Here is a 7854-nt window from a genome sequence, read left to right on the forward strand (position 1 = left end):
GCAGTGCTGAGGACACCTAGCGAGGTCTTTTAGATCGCGCCGGAAATCAGCGGCGGAAAGGAGGTGGGAGTTGTAGTCCGAGGATGAGCTGAGGCTCCTATTGGCTGTCTTGGAGGCTCGCAGGCGTTGTGGATGGGACGCGGATGAGCGGAATCCCTGGGAGCCGCGGGGCGCAGGGACAGGTAAGCCCACCGCCCGAGGATCGTGTTCTCCCGATCGGGATCTCCTTTTGACCCACCAGGGTCTTCTTTGTCTCCCTCTCCGTAAAAACTAAAGGCTTTAATGGCGTTGTGGCCGCCGCTCTTAACAGTAACAAGAATTGGAAGGGACCTTGGAGGTCATCTAGTCCAACCCCCTGCTCACGCTGTACTAGGGATTCGAACCGCCGAACTGCCGACCTTTCTGGTCGACAAGCTCAGCGTCTTAGCCTGCTAGTATCCCTTATTGATGTAGCCCAGCCAAGAGATCGCAAGTTGCGTTGTGGAAACTTATGTGCCGCAGGAGCACTGAGAAATCCCTGAAAAGTGACATTTTCTTACTTATCTGCTGGGAATGACCCTTGGTCTACTCAGCCTCTTATATGGGGATGGGGCTACAGGTATCAAGCTTTGATTGTACCTGCCACTAGTCCCATTGGTACCCTGGGGTTTTGCATTAAAGGACAATGGCTTAGCCACCCTAGTCAGCCAATATGTGATTATCATTATCCCCATCCCCAATTTTGTGAATGGAGATATTGCTTCCGGAAAGCAACTGCCTCTCTCTGTCTTGTTAGACATTTTAAAGAAGATACTTAAAGAGTGATTAAAAGAAAGAAAGAAAAAAAAATGGAGATAAAATACAACTACATAAACAAGGAATTAAAATGGCTAAAGGTTATAGCTGTTGAATATATTGTTCAGAAGATTAAACATTGCTACAGTCTAAGCTAAACACGAATATCAAGAACTATGATCGACATATTATAAATCAGCAAATGAGATTTCTCTGCTGGAGTAAATGAAGCCTAAGGATCTAAAATATGGAGAGAAATAAAGCCTAAGGACCTAAAATATCTAAAATAAGGATCTCAAAAGAGGGGGGAGGAGAGAGAGAGAGCGCTAAATTTTACATTGATACAAATCCATATATTAAGTTGTAATAGTTTCAGTTTGAATTTAATTCGGTTCTTAGATTAACCTTAGTTATTGTAGACCTCAAAGCATGCTCCTACAACTTCTTCCAATTCTTCCTATTCTTCCAATAGGAAAATTAAGGAACCTTCCCCACCAAGACTCTCTGGTATTTATCACCATAATATTTAAATGCTTCAGGGATTCCCACCTGAGTGTCCCAGGGGTACTTATTTGCCCATTGCAAAAGAAATAAATGAAATTGTACTGCAATTTCTTGCAAGAATTTGCAAGAAGTGTAAAATATGATAGGGCAGATTGCATCCAATCATTAGCGAGACATTTTTTTCCGTATGCATTTTATATGTCGTAAGGGATTAGTGACTGGTATGGCAGAGATCCAGGTCAAGCTATCGACTCTTCTTTCTCCTTTCTAGTGTTCTGTCACTTCTTCAAATCACCAGTCATATAGTGCATGACATACTGAAGCAAGCAGGCTGCTGCAACAACTGGGCATTTTCATCTTGCAAAATGACAACTTTCCATGGTTCTTGCGTTCATTCTCACTTTCTCTTCCTGCATGCTCATTACTGAGATAGCCTCCAATATCTCTCTCTCTTGGTAATTCACAGGGTGTCAATGTCAGGATAGGAAGCTGGTGACAGTGAAGGTTCTTTTGTTGTCATTGTCCTCGCTTGAAGTAGCCACAAAGATCCGGGCGAAAGCCAGCAAAGGAAGAAGAACCTGCTTGTAAGTGAAGCTGTGACTTCCTGTTGAGTTCTGTTGATTCTGCCATTTTTACCCCAAAACACTCCGAAGTCTCCCACAATTCAGAAGTAGGTGCTGCATGCACTATGCTTCCAATTTAATGAAGCAGTGGCCTTTGTGGGCAAATGATGTATGCATGTTTCTTGCTGATATTTGTGTATCTATTCAGGGCTGCACAATGAGGGAAGGTTGTTCCCCTCTTCCTAATTCTGTGTCTTCTCATCCAACCACCTCTTTGGAAGACCCCAGGCCATCCACTTCTGCTATGGCACTAGAGGAACTGGATAGTCCCAGACGACATGGTAAGTCAGCTGTCACGGTTCCGACGGATGCCAATTAAATCATGAGTCTGGAGCCAAGCTTCAAAAGAAATCCATTTATTAGGAGCTTCATGTTAGCATGTTCCCAAGTGAAGCCAGCTCTGACCCTACGTAATTTACGCTCCAATTATGACCCTGTTTCCCCCATCCCCCCAGAGTGTGTCATCAATCACATTCGCCAACGGAGCAATTTCACGGGTTGTAGAAGTCACTCCCCTTGGCTGCTGTAGGTAAACCTGGGATACAGCCTTGAGAGAGAGAAGCGTGGAATGTGCATCTGTCTTTGGCTGCTGTGCCATTTCACCGGTTTCCCATCCCCACTGGCCTATGGCAACTTGAGAGCAGGCCAGGGATGCTTTGCAAGTTGACATCAGCATGTCAAAACCTCTGCCACTGGTGGCTATCAGACAGGCCATGTGCCAAATGCCTTAAGAGATTTATGCTTTGCCCATTTTGCCTCTACCTAATGCAAAGCTCCCTCTTGATCCAGTTTAAAGTGAATGTTGTACAATAAACGTCCATTATCTAGTGGGAATAATTTCATGTAGTCATCCAAAGTATTTATATTGTATCTCAAATAGCTTTCACACTGTGCCACAGGGAAACTACAAAGGAAAGGAACGGAGACCAGAGATGCTTCAACAGTACTGGCACCAACATCACAGCCAAAGGAAGGAAGTACCAGTATGGAGGCCTTTCGCCTTTCCTTGGAGGATCTCAGGGTAGCAGTGCTCCAGAACTGTAAGCCTGAAGCACTTTCAACTTTGTCTTAATTAATGTACTCACTTGACATGGAAGCACAGAGTTTACCTCTTCAGCCACACTCCACAAAAATAGCTAGGAGCAATATTCCCAGGTTTGCCCAAGCAGTGGGAAAAGTGCTTCAAGTCAAATGAATTGACCAATCAAAATCAATATGGAAGCTCAGATAAAAATGATGATCTTGAAATCCAAGAGAGAAGTTATTTTACTTAACAACTTTATAGCTTCTTTAGATTTGTTCCAAGTCTTACTTACAAACACCCATTAGACCTGCGTAGTGGAATGGAACAATCTCTGTCGAAACCATTCCCCTTTAGACTGGTGCTATTGTCCAGAGTGCTCACCAAAGCAATGATAGTTCTAAGAAGAAATCTTGCTCACCAGAGCGCTCTTGAGAGAGAAAGCATTGAACAGCTTTAACTTGAGGAAGATGCTTAACTGAGATGTCAAATGTTTCTCAGCATGCTGGCTGAGGAATTCTCGGAGTTGAAGTCCATACATCTTTAAAGTTGCCGAGGTAGAGAAACACTGCTTTAACCTTTCCTGGCTTTCCTTGGAAATATGGTTTTAATATACCGTACTTTTCGGAGTATAAGACACCTTTTTTCCCCGCTAAAAGAGGGTGGAAATGTTGGTGCATCTTCTACACCGAATACAGCCATTTTTGGCCTCCCAAAACCCCGCCCTGTGCATCCCGCTTTTGCAAAAAACAGGCCCATTTTCTGCAAAAACAGGATGCGCAGAGTGTTTGGGAGGCCTGCAGAGTATTCCTGGGGGCCAGGGAGGGCAAAAACTTTTTTTTTCTTGTTTACCTCTTCAAAATCTTGGTGAGTCTTATACTCCAGTGGGTTTTATAATCCGAAAAATATGGTTATCTCTTTCCTGTTGGCTCCCTTTGGTAGCCAAGAACAAGAACTGCATTTACTGTAAGCTCATGGGATGTGATACATTTAAAATAGGCTTTTCCCCCCCAATTCTAAATGCAATCACTGCCATCAGCTTTGGTGATATAGCTTCTTACTTTACCTCTCTTTGACCTCTCTTTTGACAGTGAAAACCATGAACCGTCGTCTTGAGGCACAGAACAGAAGACTCTGCGCCCTGGAAGAATGGAGGGCAGAGTCAGAGGCCCATAGAAACGGTTTGCCCTAACCCTCCACATTCTTCAGTCCTCCACCTTGCCTCATTTCCCATTTGTTTTAGGGTTTTTGTATGTATTTAAGTAAACCATTTGTGAAGGGGGGTGTCAAACGTATGTCTTGTTTATTTTATTTTACTCATTTGATTTATAAACTCACTTTTCAGGATGAGTGGAAGATACAGCACTCTCCCCTCAATTTTCTCCCCACAGCAGCAACTCCGAAATAAAGACCTAGTCCAGTATCTTAACCACTATGCTATTCTGGCTCTTTCCAGGCTTTTTCCACACAGCGGAAGTCCCCCTATCTTCATTCTCTCTGGGTGTTGGCTGGAGAAGGGGCAGCTTGGCCATAAATACAGCTGCTTTTGACATTCACAAATAATTCACCCTCCTCTCCTCTCACATTCAAATTCTTTGCTACACTACAACCCCTATTGGTGGCAAATTCATCCACACATATTAACGATATTCCGGAGACTTAAGTTGCATTGATTGTAGGACGTTGAGCCACTTTGACTTCTCACACCTATGAATCAAACAAAAGGAATGCTTTCCTTCAAAACAAATTCAGGCACTTTCTATTGAACATAAGAAAATGCTGGCATTTTTCTGATACTTTTTGTCATGAAATCAAATATTTTCACAGGTAACCATTACAGCTGGTAAGAAATCCAATCAGAGAGCATTTCAACGTTTCAAATTATGACCTAGAATGTGTTTCTACCCCAAGAGCACCTTGATCTTGACTAGTATCCATCCCAGGAGAATTTCTCTTAGGTTTATTTTGAAAATACCAATATTGCAGTAGTTGAATTGCATCTCTTTCCCTCACCCCAGATTCCCAGCAATGCCGTTGTCTCTCTTGTTTTTCAATCACTCCCCATCAACACTTTGTAAGCTGCTTTCCTAGGTGGCTGATTGTCTGCAGGCTACTAGGGAGAAGGAAAGAGTCCAAAATCTCAATACCAAGGAAGCAAATTAATCCCACCCACAGGTAGTGGTGCAAGGGAATGGTGGTGCTAGTAAGTCCAGGTCTGTGGAAGTACCTGGAAGTAGTATAGATATACGGGTTGTGATTGGCTACTGTAACTAGGCCAAAGCTAAAGTACCTCAAGCAAAATGATATCCCTCTATCAGGAGCAATGCAAATAAATCATAAGTTGCCACAGCGATGCAATATCATAGTACTGGTTCCAAGCATAGTGATTAGCCAAGGTGGCAGTATGGTACTGGTACTGATGCACAAGTTCTCCAAAACAGGAGCATTATTGTAAAGAGTAAAAAAATTGTGGCCATGGGAACCATTGTCGGCAGAAAAGCAAAAATCTGCATTGCACCTCAAACAACAAAACAACATGTTTATAAATGTTTTATTTAAGTGGTTTGGAAAGTTTCGGCTTGGTGTTATGCAAGCCAAAGAGCCTGTGACAGTATGAAACAGCCATACAAGCTGTGCATATTCCAATATCCAACCATGTCATCAATCATAGAATCTATGAAAGCATGCTAACTGCACTACATCAGAAGAAGGAAAGCAGTACCCTTACAACTTGAACAACTACTGAAAGTTAATTAAGCCTCAGATGAGTTGGAGATAAGACAAAGTTTCAAAGATTGATGAAGATGTGTCATATAAACATGGTTACCAGGGCGTATCTGTCCTGCAGCTAAGGGAGATGAAGACCACAGTCATTTTTATCGTTTGATCCTCCAATGGATAAATATACCCATAACGCAAGGAACGTTGTACAGAAGAGCTACCTTTGCTCTGCCTTGGGAAAAACATAATTTATGCAGTAATCTGAATGGTTTAATATGAAATAGAAATAATCATACAATACTCTGCTCTATTCTCACTTTAAGTAACCATTCACTAGGTCATCAAAAGACATAATAAGATGGTGTGTAATCTAACCGCCTCCTTAATATTAGAATTTCTTAAGGAAGTCCACTTAATTCAAGATTTTCACTTGGTAATCTTTGTATTAAGTCAACATTGCCATCTCAAAAACTAATTATGCTTCAAGCAATAAGACAAGAGTTTTATAAATGAAACAATGTGAAGATCTCAAAAGATCTCCATATTGTTTTAATTTATAAAACCATAAAGACGGAATTTAATTTATAAAATTAAATTTATAAGAGCCTTGGTAGTACAGGGGTTTAAGGCACCCTGTTATTAAGCTGGTTATTAAGACCAGCTGCCTGCAATTACTGCAGGGTTCGAATCTCGCCAAGGCTCAAGGTTGACTCAGCCTTCCATCCTTTCTAAGGTAGGTGAAATGAGGACCCAGTTTGTGGGGGCAATAAGCTGACTTTGTATAAATATACAAAAGGATGAAGGCTATTGCTGAGCACATTGTAAGCCGCCCTGAGTCTTCGGAGAAGGGCGGCATATAAATCAAATAAAAATAAAAATAAAATAAAAAAATAAAATGGGGAAGGAAGGAATCTAGCAAGACCAGAAGTCAACACACCTCCGCCCTTAAAAATCATTCTTCCTGAGACTGTTATGGTCAGTGCTAACATTTCAGAATAAAGAAATAAAATGCTATAGCATTACTTTCCTTGAATTAAAATAGAAATTCTCCAATCCGAGATTTTTGTGTACAAGTGTGTACCTTTGAGGTAATATTTAGTCCCTACAATTTTCTTGGCAACTGGTTTGTCCTTTCTAGAGCCGAGTGCAACGGGGGCTCAAAGTCATCCAGCTGGCAATACCTACAGTGGAACCAGAATCAGTCTATTTCTAGCCTGGTGCCTTACCACTTTGCTAAATTGGTTTCCCACTAACTTACATATTTTTTATTTAAACAATGAAAGCAACCGAATGTCAGCCCAGTTGATACAAAAAAAAATTCCTATCACAAGAACTTTTCACCCAACCTACCGGTAGAATACAGGACATCGAGAAGTCTTTGTTTTCCTCATAAACCACTGCTCCCTTTTCAAAACTCTTTTATCTTTTCTTAAAACAAAAAATATTCTTCCCCATGAAGTCTATTAAAAAAAAGTGTTTTAGTAGGGCTCCAAACGCATGGCTATGACCACCATTTTGACTCTGATAACCCTGGAGCCAATCCAACCAATAAAGAAGCTAAAAATATTTGTCCTTCGAGAGGTTTATCAAAGCCCACCATTATTTCCTATCTAAATATTCTCTCTCTTGGGTTCTTTTTTATGTCAGTTAGAACAAACTGCTGACATCTAAGCGATTATTGTTGCTAGTTCTCATGTCTCTCAGAATAAGTTTTTTTCCAAATCTACAGCATTATGCTTTCAGTATGTTTGATTTATATATTTGAAAAATTAACCTAAATCAGTGTTCCTCAAATACTCTCATCATAGCACTGGAGTAGAACCTGTGGCCACTCAGATAAACAGCAACACACAGCATCCCTCATCATTAACAATGCTAATGCTGCCCTGAGCTGTAATGTAACAATAAGGGGGGGGGAGGTTATCACCCCTGCACTAATGTAATGTAATCTGCATGACAGAATAGATGGACAATGAAAACAAATGGCCACTGAAACTGCTTGTACTGTCTCTGCAATAGATGGATTGGTACTACAAAGTATATTACTGTCTCCTTGGAGTTTTGGAAGATTTACACCTATAATTTTTACCATTTAAAAGACATTTACAAACAAAGCTTAGCATCCATGGAGAATCATTAACCCCTTCCATCTAAGGACTTACAATGGAGAAATCACTGAATTTTGGAGATGAAAGTGTACTTTGCTTTTTC

At 41.2% G+C, this 7854-nt stretch overlaps 1 long non-coding RNA gene across 3 annotated transcripts; it reads left to right on the forward strand.

Moving 5' to 3' along the window:
* The first annotated feature begins 69 nt into the window (after positions 1–69).
* On the forward strand, positions 70–4351 carry LOC148113175 (uncharacterized). Of its 3 annotated transcripts, none has more exons than XR_015728473.1 (5): positions 70–182; positions 1745–1948; positions 2050–2182; positions 2801–2941; positions 4014–4351. It is a non-coding gene; the product is annotated as an uncharacterized LOC148113175 (long non-coding RNA). The 3 variants fall into 3 exon arrangements; XR_015728472.1 differs by having other exon boundaries at positions 1745–1862; positions 2782–2941; XR_015728471.1 differs by having other exon boundaries at positions 1745–1862.
* Positions 4352–7854: the final 3503 nt, after the last annotated feature.

The sequence above is a fragment of the Pantherophis guttatus genome, chromosome 6, assembly GCF_059756535.1.
Source record: "Pantherophis guttatus breed Tessera chromosome 6, ASM5975653v1, whole genome shotgun sequence".
Taxonomy (NCBI): domain Eukaryota; kingdom Metazoa; phylum Chordata; class Lepidosauria; order Squamata; family Colubridae; genus Pantherophis; species Pantherophis guttatus.